The sequence below is a fragment of the Staurois parvus genome, unplaced genomic scaffold (genome assembly GCF_062004578.1).
Source record: "Staurois parvus isolate SC_StPar_1 unplaced genomic scaffold, SC_StPar_1.0 ptg000768l, whole genome shotgun sequence".
In the NCBI taxonomy this organism is placed as follows: Eukaryota; Metazoa; Chordata; class Amphibia; order Anura; family Ranidae; genus Staurois; species Staurois parvus.
The window spans coordinates 2,396,533-2,414,584 of record NW_028318564.1 but is presented as its reverse complement, the minus strand read 5'-3'; the positions used below and the strand labels follow the sequence as shown (position 1 = coordinate 2,414,584).

The 18,052-nt window shown below is 38.8% G+C and overlaps 1 protein-coding gene across 5 annotated transcripts in view; it reads right to left on the bottom strand.

Moving 5' to 3' along the window:
* Positions 1-18,052, bottom strand: part of EFNA5 (ephrin A5) — a 586,842-nt gene that overhangs the window by 76,656 nt on the left and 492,134 nt on the right. The gene's annotated exons all lie outside the window — the stretch shown is intronic.

Below are 18,052 nucleotides of genomic sequence, written 5' to 3'. Positions count from 1 at the left end.
GAAGGGGTAAAATTCCCTTTAGGGATCATTTACAAATTCTTCAGATGGTAGAGCTGTTAATATGCAACTTAGTAGGTCTGGAATAATTTTTGGTCTAGGCCCATTTTTACTTCTCACTGTCAGCTTCTAACAGACATTTCTAAGGAGCTTGGCACATTAATGATCCTGTTGCTGGTGAGCTGTTGCCAGTGACAGGATCACTGAACAGGACAGAGAAATACTCTATTTTATTGCGTTGCTCCCTTGCTAGCCAGAGGAACTTTTGCTGTTCTATGAGTATTTTCTCTGTCTTCTGATGATCCTGGATCAGCACAATGCCATGGACCTAAGGCAAATTATTTAGTATCAGATTCCTTACATTTGTTATGAAACGTCACAGGGCCCTTATTTGCTTGTTGTATTGGGGCCGTTAAATGTTTAGTAATGCCTCTGGGGCCTTTTTATCATTCAGTTTAGGCTCTAAGCATCTCTATGTTATCTTCAAACACTCATTTTGAAGAAATAGTCAAATGTTTAATATTGCTCCATTTAGTTTCTTAAAGTGAACATGTGCTTCCATTATGCAGGACCAGATAATAAGTTCACTCTAGGACCGACCCTAAGGAGCTTATATTCACATTTTCTTCACTCTCCCAATGAGAATGAAGAAAAAAAGAAAATAAAGTATGTACTTGCATGCATTAGGAGAATGTGATTTACTCCCCTATGACATCACTGGTACTTAGTGATTGGCTGCTTAGGCAGTCATGAGGGGCAAAAAAACATCCTCAGTCCTAAACAATGACCTGTGAGCTGAAGCTGAAGTGGACAAAAAGAGTGGTTGAAAAGAAAATAGAAAGTTGGTATAAATTGTTTGAGGGCCTTCATTTATGAGAACCTTTTGGTTTGCTCTGTATGCGCAAAGCACGGGTTCACTTGAAAGGCAACACTTGTTTACATGGCTGGAATAACACATATATCTAGTTAAAATTAAGAAACAAATAGCAAATTATTTTAATTTTGAATAAACATGTGTGAACCAAGTAGTATGCAATAACAAGCAATTTCTGTTCATAGTGGTACATGTAATGTGTTGTGATGTTTGCTCTACACAATAGGTGTGGAATGAAGTTTACTTTCCCTGTGTCATGTGTTTATACATATATAAACTCCTTTTGATGAGTTAGAGAGGCATAGAAAAGAAAAAAAACCCATGGATGGCATTGAGTCAATGGTCTACAACTAATTTATTCTAAATGCCTGTCGAAAGCTTTCTTTTTTTAACATTTGCTCAGTGTTCCATGTTGCACTGAATACATCTCCTATTGTAAAAGCAGTAGTGAGTGTCTCGCCCTTTCATGGTTTGGCTCATCAGCATGAAAGAAATGATAACTATCTTATGCATATTTGAGCAAGGCCATTATAAATATACAAAAATATATTCATAGAAATATTTTTTAACATTTTTATGAGATGGACTTCAAAATAAAAGGAAAATATAATGATAAAATAAATGATTCACATCTAAATATTTGAATAAAAACTTGGTGCCAATGCACTGAATTCCATGTAAATGTGTTATATTTAAATGGGAACATGCTACACAATTCTAACAAAAATATTGCTAACATTTAACAAAAAAAGTTATAGTTTATTTAGAGATATAATAAGTGAGCGACCCACTGGTTTCTTAACCACTTGAGCTCTGGAAAATTTAACTCCCTTCATGACCAGGCCATTTTTTGTGAAACTGCATTATTTTAACTGCCAATTACACATTCATGCAAGTTTTTACCCAAATAACATCTATGTCATTTTTTTCCCCACAAACAGAGCTTTCTTTTGGTGCTATTTGATCATCACTGCAGTTTTTATTTTTTGTGCTATAAACAAAAAAAAAACTAGATCCATCACTTCACCCAAGTCAGAACAGAGCTCTGCCTTGTTTACATAGGCAGAGCTCCATTCTGTGTCTCTGCCTGACGATCGGCGGTTGCCAGAGGACATCCACTGCTTGGCACCCGCAGATCGGTTTCTGCTGTGAGTAATCACAGCCAAAGTGGCCCAGAGGTGGCATGAAAAAGTATGAATCATGTTTATATATGTGATTTTGCACAGGAGGACTGCCCTGTAGCAGTAAATCTGTGATAGGGCAGTCTTTAAGTTGTTAAAACCGAACTCTACTGAGCTTAAAAACATTTCATGTTAGTGACACCTATATCCTGCATATTCAGAATATAATGCTTGTTTATTCTAGGAAGGATATACTGTAAATTATTGTATAACTATCCGTAACTCAGAATCCTACAGTCTTCTCTCCACTGATTCTGGACTCACAAAGACATTCTCTTCACCCATCATGTGGTTACCCATCTTGCCAAAATAATCACTCATAATGCAGAACCAGTGGCCACCACTGAACCTGTATTATATGTGATGACATTGAGGGCCTGCCCAACGTAGGTGTGGGAGCAAGGAAGAGCTTCTGGTGCCTCTACACTGATAAATAAAGAAAGTATTCCTCTCTTTTACATTCCCTTAGACTAAATAAGCTTTATATCGTGAACATATTTGGGAGAAGGGGCACCCGCATGACTGAAGTTCAGCTTTAAATGTCTTAAGGACTGCTGTAGAGATACCTCCCTTTAAATAGTTCCAAGCTCTGTACCCATTCACCTAACTATAGTACAAACTAAAAATGCAACAAAGAGAATGGGATCTTCCAATGGGCACCTTAGAATGATATCCCAGGGAGGGTTTGAGAACCTTTCATTTAACTCTTCACAATCTAGAAAAAACTGCAACATCAATCTTATGTGCGCAAATCCACTATAATAAAAATATTACTATTCCTATGGTATTCTTTTTAGAGAGGTGGCCACTGGCTACAAGCTTATCTCCCTGTCACAGTCATACCCTTTCAGTATCAGTTTTGAAGACAGTGGGGAAAAATAAGAACTCTTGGCAAGTTTTCTAGTCTGGAAAAAGGTTATCTCCAAAAATGAAAGTGAAGGGAAATCTCTGTAATGGATAGCAGTAAACCTTGACAGGGTTTCTAACCTAACTTTTTAGTATAGGTACACTCCTTTTAGGTTTGGAGTAGAGAAAGGTTACGACCCTGTTAAAGTAATACTAAAGATATTTTATTTAAATAATAAACATGTTATATTTACCTGCTCCGTGCATGGGTTTTTCATAGATCAGCCCTGAACCTCCTCCTCTCGTGTCCCCCAACGGCATTACTGACTCCTCCCTCCTGCCAAGTGCCCCCATAGTAAGCATTTTTGCTAGACACACAGAGCATGGCTTAGCTGCCCCCACTCCCTCTTCACTGGCAGCCATTGGCTCCCAGTGCTGTCTCTAATCCATTGAGGAGGGAGACAGCCTGGAGAGCCACTACTCTTGTGCACATCGCTGAATCAAGATTGGGCTCGGGTAAGTATGAGGAAAAAAAACCTTCAGCTTTTAGAACCATTTTAACCACTTACACATTTACCCCTGCCTGATAGGACAATTTTCAGCTTTGAATGACACTTGCACTTTGAATGACAATTGCATGGGCATGCAACACTGTACCCAAATTAAATGTTTTCATTTTTTTAGACAGATAGAGCTTTCTTTTAGTGGTATTTAATCACCACTGGGGTTTTTATTTTTGCTTAACAAATTAAAAAAGACAAAAAAAATGTAAAAAAAATGTTCTCTTAGTTTCTGTTATAAAATGTAACAAATAAGTGATGTGCATTAATGAGGCTGCACTGATGGACGCTGATAGGATGCACTGTTGGGCAATGATGAGGCAGCACTAATGAGTACCGATGAGATGGAACTGATGAGGCAGCACTGATAGGTGGCACTGAAGAATGGCACTGATGGGCACTGAAAAGCACCACTGATGGGCACTGATGAGGATGCACTGATGAGTACTGATAGGCAGCACTGATAGGTGGCACTGATGAGCAGAACTGATGGGCACTGAAAAGCAACACTGATGGGCACTGATAGGCAGCACTGATGTGCACTGATGGGGCTGAACTGAAAATCAGGGCTGCTCTGATTATCAGTGTATCATCCCCTGTGTCAATTGCTGGTTACTGGCTCTCCTCTCCTCAAACTGTGATAGCGAGTGAGGAAAGGACTGCTGTAAAATGGAAAATGTTTGTTTACAATATGATCAGCTGTGATTGGACACAGCTGATCATATGGTAAACGACCGCTGTGAGTGGCCCTTTACTGCAATCTGTGATCAGCTGTTTCTGAATGAAAAGTATAAGGGGGGCTGGGGGGGAGCGCACAGAAGGCTTTTTTGCCTGTATACATAGACTGCGTGTAGGAAGAACATTTCTGCTTTTAGAACCACTAAACAAAATTTTCATCTTTGAAAGGAAAATGTCCAATCACGGAAATTCCTCTTAGCTTCTTGTTGATGAAACAAAGTAAGTGAGAGGAAATCTCTTTGAAGGCTGTGCCCAAAACTAGTATTCTCTTTCGGAGATTTCCATTTGCTCTCTGGTTTGGTCACAGCTATAAAACTTTGCATTTTCCATTGACAAATGGTCATCAGGACAATTAGAGATAAATCTATGTAACTGGAACACAAATAGCAATGAAAACCTGCCAGGGTTGTTAACACTCCACTTTTCTATCGAAAGCTAAAACAATGGCTTTAGATATTACTTAGATGTACAAAAAATCTTTGTATTCTATTCTGCAAACATGCCCTTTTGTAGTGCAGTAATACCTGGTTTGCAGTCCAGTGTAACTTAAATTAATTTTGCAAAGGTATTCTGGAAAACTATTCCTGCAGGAGTTAAAATCTGTCAAAGTCCCAGGCACGGTGTGTGGCTGGCTCACTGAGCCCATCTGATGCACTTGATCTGTCTGTCAAAATGCAGTTCTAGCTTTGTGCCTCGCACTGCCTGTATTATATTACATTATTTACTTAGCCATCCTTGTTGCACATTAAACTGTTTTATTTATTATTATTATTTTTTATCAGGCTAAAGCAGAATGTACAATAAAACTGCTGCATTATTAAGTCCAAATCTGGAAAACAGCTAATAAGTGAAGTATTTATCTAACCATTCATCTTACTGGCTTGGTCTAAGCTAATTATATTTTACAAATTGATTTAATTGAATTGGCTTACAGAGCAAGCTGAATCCATAGATATGTATTTTATGCAAAATGAACATATTCACGTTTGCATTCAATCAAATTTCCCTGTGTTAATAATTTCATTTACAGTAAAACCTCTTTTCTATGGTTTCTCAATGTGAATAGGTTTTTCAAACATAAATTGTAACAAATTAATATTAGCGGACTAGCGGTATAGTGTCGCTTTGTAGATTACGCACTCTCATCATACATCTCATTTCAGCATATCTCCATAATGTTTTAACAGTAAGAGTTTCAAAATATAAAGACAAACCCTATGTGGGGTTAAACGTTTGGGAACATTTCATCAGTTCATAGTATTGTATAACATGTCAAGGAATAGGCAAGGACAAACTTAAGGAACAACTCCACACAGGGCACATTTTTCTGTGTGGAGCTGGGCAAGTTTCAGTCTCTAACTGACTATTACTGCTGCCTAGACACCCTCAACAAAAATTTCCTGCTACAAAAACAGTTGTTCTTTTCCAGTGGAGAAACCTCTTCCATCAACCTATGTAATGATTAATTTAAAGAATCCACTAGAGAGCTCTGGAAACAAAAATACTATATCATATATCCTCTATGTATAACTGCTATGGGAACATATAGAGATTGACGTACTAAAGGCATATAGGCTGTTCACTTTGCAAGGAAATTCTCACTTTGCAAGGGAATTTTCCCTTAGTTTTATGAATGAGGTGAGATTATTTTTTCAAAGAATACCCAGTAAAGTGCAAGGTACATGTAGAGGGTATATAGTATAGTATCTTTGCTTGCACATGATTGATTGATTGATTGATTGATTGATTGATTGATAGAAGTAAGTAGACTTCACTTTTCACAATAAATAAGCTCAGAACAAATGCCATAGCAAATTGAAAATTCCCTTACAATACAGTCTATTTTCCTTTAATAAATCAACCCAGTGGTGTCTGTAGGAATATATGAAAAAATAAATTAGTCCAGGATATTGGTAGCTTTGCTGGAAGACAGATCAGGCTGCCATAATGAGGGCTCATTGACCCTCATAGGGAAAGGGAGCCTTGACTAATAGGGGCATGGCTTGAAATTGGGCGTGGTTACATGTTCTGTGTAAATTGGCTGAAGTCTATTGGTCAGATGACTTGAGGTGAAGGGGTGGGGCCTGAACTCATTTATAATGCTGTTCTGAGGTGAAATCTTGACATTTGAAGAACTGCGTTTTAGAGGAGTTGCCACCCCGCCCACCCTATTGTTGGTGTGACACAGCTTATTCAGCGGATTTTGGACCGTGCTAGTGACAAAGTTGCCATAATGTCCTTGATTGGAATATTGGAATTGGTCTAATGTCTGTCCAGCACTTATGGTAAGGACAGGCCCCTTTAGACTTGTTTAACCTAATGTTAAAATGTACTCATAGTACAACTGTGACTGGCACTGGTTAAAATGGTTAATTTAAATTGGTCTGTGTTTGAATTTAAATAAAGCTGTGGCCTTGGCCTTTTTTCCAATTAAATTATTTTACGTGTGCTTTTCTTAGATTGGGGGCAAGGTTAAGGTAATATCAATTGGGATTCAGGCCTATGCTCATCAGCAGTCATGAGTTTAGTTTGACAGCTAAACATTAAACCCTACCCCCCTCTCCAAGGGAGAAATTGTTCTTTCATGCAATCACTTTTTTAGACTTTTTTGGATTGTGCCCTGAGTTATACATAATTGTAAAACAGTTTTACACTTTGCACAGTAAATACAGCTTCGCTTATCGCATAATGTCTACAGTTTATTACTGAGCATATTTTAAGAACAAATGAGTGTTATACACTCTGTGTGATACTAAGTTTACAATAAAGTCTTGCACTGTAGCAGAGCTCAAGTTACATAGTTAGTCTGGCTGAAAAAAGACAAAAGTCCATCCAGTTCTGTGACGATCGCGGCATCAGACCCCAGCCCTTGTCACCAAACATGTGTCCGAAGGACTAGCCAATCTAAAACTGCGCTGTCACGTGCATAACAATGCCACGCCCAGCTGCACCCTGCACAAAGATTTTCCAGCTAACGGACCACAATCGATGTACCTGCAGCCTGAGAGCGATTGTTACTGGGTCAAGTTAATTACACAATTAACCCTTCACACTGCCACCACCTGCTTTTTATACAGAGAAAGAGGAAACTCGGCAATATTAGCAATAACACTATGATGTTTGAATAATTGTCTGTCACCGCAGGCAGGGTATACTGAGGTTTAAACACACACAGTAGAGCTCTTCAGAGACAGGGGTTCTTAGTTTGCATTAAAGAGCTTTAGAAACAGTTCAACACTCTCAGAAAGTAAGATTTATTACTAAAAGGTCAAAAGGGTGCAATAAAAATATTTACAGAAAAAGATGTAGTCAATATATATACACTATATATAAATATACAGAGAGCAATAACACAGCAAAGAGATAACAGAAAGAAGTTTAGAGAGATAAAGTACTTGTCGTCAGCCTTGGTTTAGCAGATCAAGTTTCCTGAGCAAAAGGGCCTTTATCTCCCAAAGTTGGTTCCAATGTTAAAAGGGAGAATTCTTCAACTTAGCTCAACTCAGCTCAGCTTAGCTTAACTCCACACATAACAGCCCTTTTCTAGGAACTCAGCAGGGGGTCTCCTTGAAGCAGAGAACCAATCGCCTCATTTGGGGAGGGTATTGGGCGGAGACCTAAGCTAGAACCAAAATCCCTCCCAAGTTGATACCAGGGCAATAACTTTCCCTGGATACCTGTAAGATTCTATCCACGAGTAGATTATTATGCAGAATCACCTGCCGAACGTCTAGATATGAAATATGACATACCTGCTGGGACGGTTAAGGAGATATCATTTTCTGCTCTCCTGTAGATTCCAGCTCAGAGGAGTAATATATCAGACAACTTGTATTAAAGCGACCAGTCTGAATATATGCCTGGTTTTTATGTAAGTCTTCCATATCTCCAGATATAAAATTATATGTAAAAGGGGATTTTTAAATGTGAGTCCGTTTTACGACTACCTGGAATGTCTTTGAAGCTCAGTGAAGGACTGGTTTTATGGCTTTACAATATCCCAGATTGAGAAGCTAACAGACATCTGGGCACCTGCTAGGTTGGGATTTATAGCCATGGAGCTCTCCCACTGGGGCCTGTTGCATTTTGAACTCAGCATACACACACAGACCACATTCCTGAGGGGGGGGATGAGGGAGACTGATTTGGGAGTAGAAAATGATACAAGACGGAGGCCTTTGCCAAAATGGAGGTTCGCATCCATCTCTGTGCACGATTGCTACAAGTTCAACCATTTAAAAAAAAGTTATAATCCTAAACCCACAGTTGATCCAGAGGAAGGCAAAAAAAAACAGCAAATCATGATCCAATTTGCTCCTGCAGGGGAGAACATTTCTTCCTGATCCCCCGAGAGGCAATCGGATATTCCCTGGATCGACATTACCTATAAATGTTAGTATCCAGTTATATTCTGTGAATCCAAGAAAGAATCCAGGCCTTTTTTAAAGCAATCCACTGAGCTGGCCAGAACCGACTCTTGAGGGAGTCTATTTCACATTTTCACAGCTCTTTCCATATTTGGAGATTACATTTCTTTTCCTCCAGATGTAAAGATTGTCCCCTTGTCCTCTGTGATGCCCTTAGGGTCAATAATTCTACCCTGAGTTCACTATATGAATCACTGTATATTTATATACATTGATCATTTCCCCCCTTATCTCCTCTTCTCAAGAGAGAATGAATTCAGTTTCTCTAAACTTTCCTCATAGCTGATCTCCTCCATGCCTCGTATCAGTTTGGTTGCCCTTCTCTGTACTTTCTCCAGTTCCCCAATGTTCTTTTTGTGAATTGGTGCCCATAATTGAACTGCGTATTCCAGATGAGGTGTTACTACTGATTTGTATAGGGGTAAAATGATATTTCTCTCTCTCTCTCTCTGAAATCTATACCTCTTTCAATACAAGAAAGGATATTGCTTGCTTTAGAAACTGCATCCTGGCATTGCATGCCATTATTAAGCTTGGGATCTACCAGAACCCACAGATCCTTCTCCACCACTGATTCCCCCAGTTGTACTCCCCCTAGTATGTATAATGCATGCATATTCTTAGTCACCAAGTGCATAACCTTACATTTATCAACATTAAACCTCATTTGCCACATAGTTGCAAAGTTATTAGAGAAAAAAATGATTTACAATGCGCTTTGTTACTAAATCTGTAGTTTCTTAGGAGCAGTCTCTGGCAAGTAATACAGTCACTTTTACACCATATCATGCCAAAACCAAATGTTTCAGTTTTGTACTTTGAAAATGGCTTCTTAAATCTTAAGCAGTGGTCAAAAGTAATTGCCTATTATTAGAATGACAGCCCTGCACCCTAAACCTAGCAATCATTTCCTTACATTTAGCCCTTAGGTATTGCACTCATTCATTGACCAAGGTACTATTCTTGATCCATACCATAGCTAACACATGAACTTATCTCAAGATGTATCTCCAACAAATTCTTTAAACTCAGATCTGTAATATAAGTTCATTGGAGTTCCTTGTCCTGCTCCCTAGACAATTATTTGTTTAAATTGAAGTTAGGCTGAGTGAAACTTTTAGGCTCTATATACTGATTTCTTTGTCATTGAGATCCCAGAAGGTGATCAGGTAAAAACTTGTATCCACCTAAAGTCAAGGATGATAATAATAAAGGTTACAATAGGTGAGGAATTAAACTTTCACCAAATCCAAGAGATATTAAAACAGAACAAATAGTTCAACTACAAATCCCAGGCTGACAAATCTGTTTTGGTGGACCTGGTCTTTAATTTATAATTTATGCCTCATAAAATTTTGTCTTGTTAGTTTGCAGTTTGACTAATATATGTGTCAGGTTAACCTGAACATATTGGTATATTTGAAATAGATGTCTATTGGCCATCAAAGCCTTAAATACTTGCCAGAAAGCAATCATATTATGAAGTAGGGAGGCATACACGATTCGTTGTTGCCAGCCTCAATTTGAGTTAGTGTCCATGAAGATAAAATGAGACAGTCCATTACTATTACATAGGATGGTGGTGAAAGCCTCTAATGTGCTTGCTGTTTAATGTTCAAGGTTTCTGCAGTCCAGCTAATTCCTTTTATTTAGAGTTTGATATATGTGCAAGCTAAGCAATACTGATATTTGATTAATATACTTGAGGAGTAATTTTATTTTGAACAAACGTGAGCAGTAGCTGTCCTATAATTCTACTGTCTACATCACCTTGTACTACATACACATTTAAAGGTTTAGTTTGCCCCACACTATTTTATTTTAGGTACATTGTGGAATTTTGAAAAAATTATTAGCCTCATATTATTCTTCAATACAAAATTGGTGAGGTTACCTACACCGGAACTCCCAGCTCTAATCACTAGTATTTTAATATTATAGAAATCATCTGCAGGTTTCAGACTCCCTTGGATGTTGCCAGAAGAATGGGACATCATGTTGAATGGTTGCATGGCTGAATACTCAGAATCAGGGGCGGACTGACAACTCATGGGGCCCCTGGGCAATAGGGGATCATGGGGCCCCTGTGTCCTTGCCCAAACTCAAAAAAAGTCTATGAAAAAGGTACCAGGGGCATCTCATGGGGCCCCCTACTGACCCCAGGCCCTCGGGCAGTGCCCGAGTTTCCAAATGATCAGTCCGCCCCTGCTCAGAATGTATATGATTGTATGCAATTCAAAGCCAGGAACCCAGTCCACAATCCAAATGCTGACTCTGGATGATGCCTGAGCTAAGATGGTGCTCACATTCTGGAATGAAAGACACAGTCAGAGAGTTTACTGTGATCTCTGTGAGTGGTAATAACTATCACCTGTTACACTTACACATCACCTAGCCTGCATGCACATGTTATAAAAAGTATTTAAAAAAAGACCTGGATTCTTTCCTAGATACACAGAATATAACTGGATACTAACATTTATAGGTAAAGTTGATCCAGGGAATATCCGATTGCCTCTCAGGTGATCAGGAAGGTTTTTTTTTACTTGCAGGAGTAAGTTGGATCATGCTTTGCTGGTTTTTTTTGCCTTCCTCTGGATCAACTGTGGGTATAGGATTATAACTTTTTTTTTTTTTAATGGTTGAACTGGATGGACTTTTGTCTCTTTTTCAGCCAGACTAACTATGTAACTACGTAACTATATCTGACACTAGATCCACTTTAAACTTTAGGGTTCAGGTGATGAGATAGTTAAGTGTTAGAGTCAGCCTAACGATCAAGCTAAGGTTAGAGATCTGAAGGTATGGTGGGCAAACTGGGTGCCCTAATGCTTTTGCCTCAGTTTTAAAAGCAAACTTCCTAAATGCCAAGTTTCTATCATCTCAAGGTACAAAAGTCTGCACTTTCAAAGTAGCTGCTAGTTTGGGGGATACAGTCAGTTTTTTTGTACAAAACAAGGAAAGTGAATTTTAGGCTGGACATACATGGTTGAGCATGATAAATTAATGAATACTATTCAATAATCCAAATAAAGATGTGCTCAAGATTTCTGACAGTACTGTTCTGCAATAAAAAGTCAGCTCCCATGACCAAAGGTCACTCTGTCCAATTTTCTGCAAAAATAAATGCCAGAAAGTGAAGCTTAAATCTAAGGTGGCTTAAAGCCTACAGTTTTTATTCCTTTTTTTTAGATCGAGTTGGGATGGATTGCACTTTTTTTTTATCACTCCCCTTTAGGTGTTTCCATTAAGTATATTCACTCTCGCTATTTTTCCTCTGTCCGTTGTCATTGACACAGAAAGTACAGTATTTTCTGGCGTATAAGACTACTTTTTATACTTAAAAATATACCCCATAAATTGGGGGTCGTCTTATAAGCGGGGTATAAAATGTGAACCTTGAGTTTGTTTGGGTCAAGCTGGCTGGATGTGTGGTAATACTGTACATACAGTATACCGTGCTGAGCCAAGCTGGCTCAAAACAAATGTCTCTATGACAGATTAATCTGTCAGCCCGCTGGATGTGCGGTATATATAGTATACTGCGCTGAGCCAAGCGGTTTCAAAACGTACCGGTACATCCCTACTGTAATCAGCCCACTGGATGCGTGTATGTACGGTAGCTGCGGCTAGATACAGTATACACTGGGCCAATCACGGCGAGTGATGTATTCTCTAATGAATACAAAGCCTGCTCGGATTGGCTGAGTTAGAGAGGTGGGCTGATGATGTCACAACCTCAGCCAATCCGAGCAGGCTTTGTATTCATTAGTAGAATACATCACTCGCCGTGATTGGCCCAGTGTATACTGTATGTAGCCGCAGCTACCGTACATACGCATCCAGCGGTCTGATTACGGTAGGGACGTACCGGTACATTTTGAAACAGCTTGGCTCAGTATACTGTATATATCACACATCCAGCGGGCTTACAGATTAATCTGTCATAGGGACATTTGTTTTGAGCCAGCTTGGCTCAGCACGGTATACTGTATGTACATTACTTCACATCCAGCGGGCTGTATATATACTGTATACTGTATGTAGCCGAAGCTACCTTATTACCGCACATCCAGCGGGGTGTAAATATACTGTATGTAGCCGTAGCTACCGTATTACCGCACATCCAGCGGTAACCATCTGATTTGGAATTTGATCCATATGATGACTGTCTTACAAATGTATCCCAAGATGTCATTCATAAACTTATGATGTCAGAGGATGAACATGAGGATTTTGAAGGATTTTAAGTACCGGTAAGTCATAACCATTTCAATAAAAAAAATCAGATATTTTTAAATGGTGTTGCCTTGGAAGGGGGGTAGTCTTATACAATGAGTATAGCCCAAAACCTATGTTTTAACTGGAAAATTATCTGAATAAACACCCAGTTGCCTTATACGCCGGAAAATACGGTAACTTTTTTTATAGCTGTCACCAGAACAAAAAGTGAGGGTATATCTTTCAAAGGGAAAACTGTCCTGGTGACAACTGTCTAAAAGAGTAATTCATCTTCACTTTTTCTGCCCACCTCATGTTCTACTCCTAGTGGAACACAGACAGCAAAAATAAACTGACTGGGGTTCTAATTTTATCTAAAACTAAAAAAGTTTAGGGTATATATACACTTTTATATGTCACTTACTTCTCTCACTCAGCTAATATGCAGATCCTCCTTCCCATGTCAGCTTTTTAGTCTGTAACTTGAATGAGGGGATGTTAAAGAAAAGCAGGGCTCAACCAAACCACTGTAATCTGCTTAATTATACTAATTTCTGATACCAAAGGAAATTGACAGCATTTTTCACAGGTGCTAGTGTTAGAGGAAAGTAGACTTCCATCTGGAAGATCACAAGAGGGATTTATGAGCTAAACTAGAACATATGTAAAGATATCCAGTTATTTCCCACTCTAAGAAGTCAGTACTAATTAAAAATCATTATAAAGGGACTCTTTTATAAGACAAAACACCTGTGTGATTAAGCGCTCATAGAAGCTGTCATTTCTCCACTCAAGTGTAACATGCTAATTCCAGAGCAGTGATGCAGAGAATTGATATAGCTTTACTGTCTCAGCATCAATCTGCAGCATCAGTTAGAGAATGACATCTTCTTCCCAAAGAAACTTCCAACACAGTACCTTTGATGTGTGTCAAATTCTTTCTAAAAACAAAATGTACCCAAATCCAAGCAAATATCAACTGAAGAACAAATTCATAAACAATCCAAAACTTAAAATATTTAAAGTGATCTTGAAATCAAAAAGTTAAAGTTTGCAATTTTAGATGGATCATCTAGAAACATTAACTGTACCTAAGCAGTACCCTGAAAATTCTACAATTTGTCTTGAATTGATCTTGAAAAATAGCAGTATACTTTGTGTGCCTTCAGCTTCATAGCTATACAGTATATCTGCAGTGTGAGATCATCTAATGTACTGCTGCCTCTTACTGCTAGTCTCCCATGATCTGGAGGGAGTTTTGGAAATGTCATAACCATACTTATCACTTATCTCCTTGCTGGAGAAGACACTGTCCTTGAGAGGAACCTGCAGTGCAAGGATCTGCCTGCCTCTGCTTCATTCATTGTATGGATCTGTAATACCTCCACCACTGCTATTTAAAGAATTTCTGAGGACAACGCTTTTGTTAAAAAGTTTTTTTTTCCTGTCAAAGTAGCCTTAAAGTAGCCTGTAGCCAATAGCAGGCTGTCTATTGGCTATGGATCTGCACACTGTCTGCTGTCAATCAAAGGGGAGCAGATCTGGTTGGTGAACTAGTGTCTTTGCCCATCCAGCTACAAAACCCCTTGGATACTGTGCTGTCTGTGTAACAGCTGCAGTAGAAGGGAGAGAGCTCAGATGCACTAGGAATGGTGTGTCCATATGGACATGTAATGTGCTACTCTATGCTATGCTTGCCCCAAAATCATGTACTTGTTCCCAGATTAAGATTTTGTTGATCATTGCTGCAACTACTCTAAACTAATATCTGATAGGCTCTTTACAATTTCTTGCTTCTCTTCATTATGCCCTTATGAATAAGCTTGATATTAGTATATAACAATCAATTAAGCAGTTTATTAAAAGCCACATTATGCCTTATTAAACAGGGTTTCCTGATTAAAAGAATTACATTCAAGCACAAGCTATTCAGGGACAACAGAAAGTATTTATCTATGTCCGAGAAGTAAAAATCAAGTGTGTTAGTTCAGTTACCCTACACCTTGACTAGATTTTTATATTATCTTCTCAGTTAACCTTTTCACCATGTCACCCATCCTTGGAGCAGCAGTGACAAGTAAACTCATGTCCTTCAACTGCACAATGCTTTGGATCACTGGTGTCATGTCAGACAAGGAGATGAAAAGGCCGCCTGCTTGGTAATGAAAGGCATGTATGCTGCATATCATTGTAGAGTTCTCAGGTCAATACTGGAGGCAATACCTTTCAGAAAACAAGGGCCAAGCTGCATTGCTCTCCTATACCCTATAAAGTCTGTCAACAAAACTTTGTTAAGCCACTAGGGTAGAATAAAAGCACATCATTACATGTAATATCTAAACTAAAGCTGAACTCTCCCCCAATCACCCCCCAGACTGTAAGAGTTAACATATAGGAGTGGAGGAAAAGGCTGTAACACTTATCTAACTCCTTGATACACCGGCAGCCAGCTCTTTTCTCTCTAGGTTTTCAGGGGGCTCCCACCATCCTCACTTACAATGCAGGACTATTGATCTTGAATTGTATGTGATGATGGAACAAAATTGAGTCAAGCTGAGTGCTTCTCAGCCATTCATGGGAGACTTTGTATTTTCTGAATGAGTACAAGACTTCCTCTAATTGGCTTAGGTGGAGATTGTGACATAATCTGCCCAACTTTGTACCTTAGCCAATTCTGATCTTAGAGAAATGTCACATTTATGGAGATCCCAATTAGAAGAATTTCCCATCACTTTCTGCTTAAATGACAATGGTCGCCAGAACAAATAGGGATGTGAATCCCACCAGCAGGGTCATGTATAGCAATAAAACTAGCAGAGGGTCTAACTCTTCACCCTCTATCTAAAACAAAAGAAAAAAATACCTTTACATACACATTAACACTCACCTCCAGGAATTAGGTAAAATATAACCTTGCGGTGGGTACCCCCACACTGCAATGTTTAAATGCTTGTTTAGTCTAGGGGTACATAAATAAGGTGTAATACTTTATTCCAGAGTTGCTGCCTCTCTACAGAACTTCAGACCCCAATTGCATGTTCATCTCCTCACATACTTTGCAGGGTCAATAGCCCTGCACTGCACATGAAGTTGAGGGACTATCCTTTGAGGACTACCACCTCTGGGAGAAGAGAACAACAATGGCGTGAGGAATAGGTTGAGTAATCCGTGTTATAGTTGTACTGCTGGACTAAACAAGCATTGAAACCTTGCAGCACAGGAGGCCCCACTGCCAGGGAAGTTTTCATCTAATTTCAAGATTTCAATACAGCAAGGAGCACACTTATAGAGAAAAATACAGTTTAAAGCACTCACCATGCTTTACACATCATTCTAGTTTATCCAATGTGATTGGTTAAGGAACTTTGTTCAGTTGTAATTGGTTTAGAATGGTTAGTGCATGTGCCCTGGGTACAATGGGGCAATACCACCGAGCACGCACACTCCGCTCCTCACAAGACCTCCTTCTCTCTAGTTCCCTGGTCTCCTCCTCCCATGCCCGCCTCCAGGACTTCTCCAGGGTGTCACCCATCCTGTGGAACTCCCTGCCCCAACCCATCAGATTATCACCTACTCTCCTCTCCTTTAGGCGCACCCTGAAAACGCATCTCTTCAGGGAAGCCTACCCCATCCCCTGCTAACTTGCCAACCTCCTCCACTCTTCCTACCACTCCATCCCCCACAGCTATCTCCTCCTGTGCCACCATCCCCTCCCTCCTAGATTGTAAGCTCGAAAGAGCAGGGCCCTCAATCCCCTCATGTTTTGCATTGTATTGTTATTGTTCTGTCACATGTTCTGTCCCCCTTTGTAATGTACAGCTCTGAGCGAACTATCTGCGCTTTATAAATACTGTATAATAATAATGTATAATAATAATAATACTATTGTCGGTTATATCATGATATTCATCTTCATGAAAATCAAATGAACCAATTTTCTCACAGTGTGTACTAGGCTTGAAACATGTTAACAATGCATTGTTTAAAAAAGTAACCCTTGAAACAATACACATTAAAATGAAATAAAAATAAAATGCAAAGTTTTATAACTTTTCTCAGACACCTATAGTTTGAATGAAAAACCTTATGAGTATCATGGTATGAGCATCAGCAGTCTAGTGAATGTTTAGTAAAGGACTTGGCTCTACTCTTTTCCAGTGATTGATAAGCAACTACATTTCTTGGGCCACTTTTTAAGTATTTTCACTAGATTTGCAGCAGGAATGTACAATTACATAATTTATGTATGTAATATGTATCTATATTACTTTAATAATGTTCAGAAAAGTACCGTAATATTTACTCAACTGGCTGCAAAGAAACTATCTTCACATTAATTAATGAAGTTTGTTATATTGTGCTGAGGCTGCATTCATTAATATCTATATTTGCAATGATTTGCTTGTAACATTTTAACACATCTATCCTGAGTCCCCTAAACCACATTTTATTTACAGGAGTGAAATCACATTTGTGTTGTTCCTACTACTAAACTGTTTTTGCAGTCAGTTAATAAAGATTTGTCTCAATGGTCCATTTTTATACTGTAGTTTAAGGAGGAAAGAGTCTGTTTATAAGTGCGGTGAACAAAAACCATATGCTACAGAAATGTAATGTATATTTCCTATAAAAATGTTACTTCAAGTGTTGCAGACATACTGAAAGTGAAAAGCCAATATTACTTTCTGGCACTGTTTAAATAGCTGTTACATCACTATATACCCGCACTGCATTACTGTATACACAGGATGGGATAAGATTACATAGCTAGATAGACAGAGTGATTGAAAGCCTTAGCAAGAGCTGCAGTTTATGAAGAAAACAGAGTTACAAAAGCCAACCAGCAATGTGCGAGCTGGAGTAGGATAAGGCCAGTCCAAATCTCTCTTTAGCAAAATACATTTTTTTTCTGTGGAGAAGAGTCAGAAAAAAGTATCCCCTTTAAGCATTTAAGCATTATTCTCACATCCAATTCCAGTCGCAAGGTTTAAATTCTATAGTCATTCCCTTTAGTACAGGTGAAAGCAGATACATACAAAAGTTTGCTTGTATTGTTGGTTGAGCATTAGAATTGTACTACCTATAGCATTGAGAAAGATTTGAATAATGTTACAACTAAAGGACAAGTTTAGATTAAAATAAAAAATCACAGTCCCCATTTTCTATCCTTTTAGCCAATTCTAAGCCAATTTCCTTCCCCATCCAGGT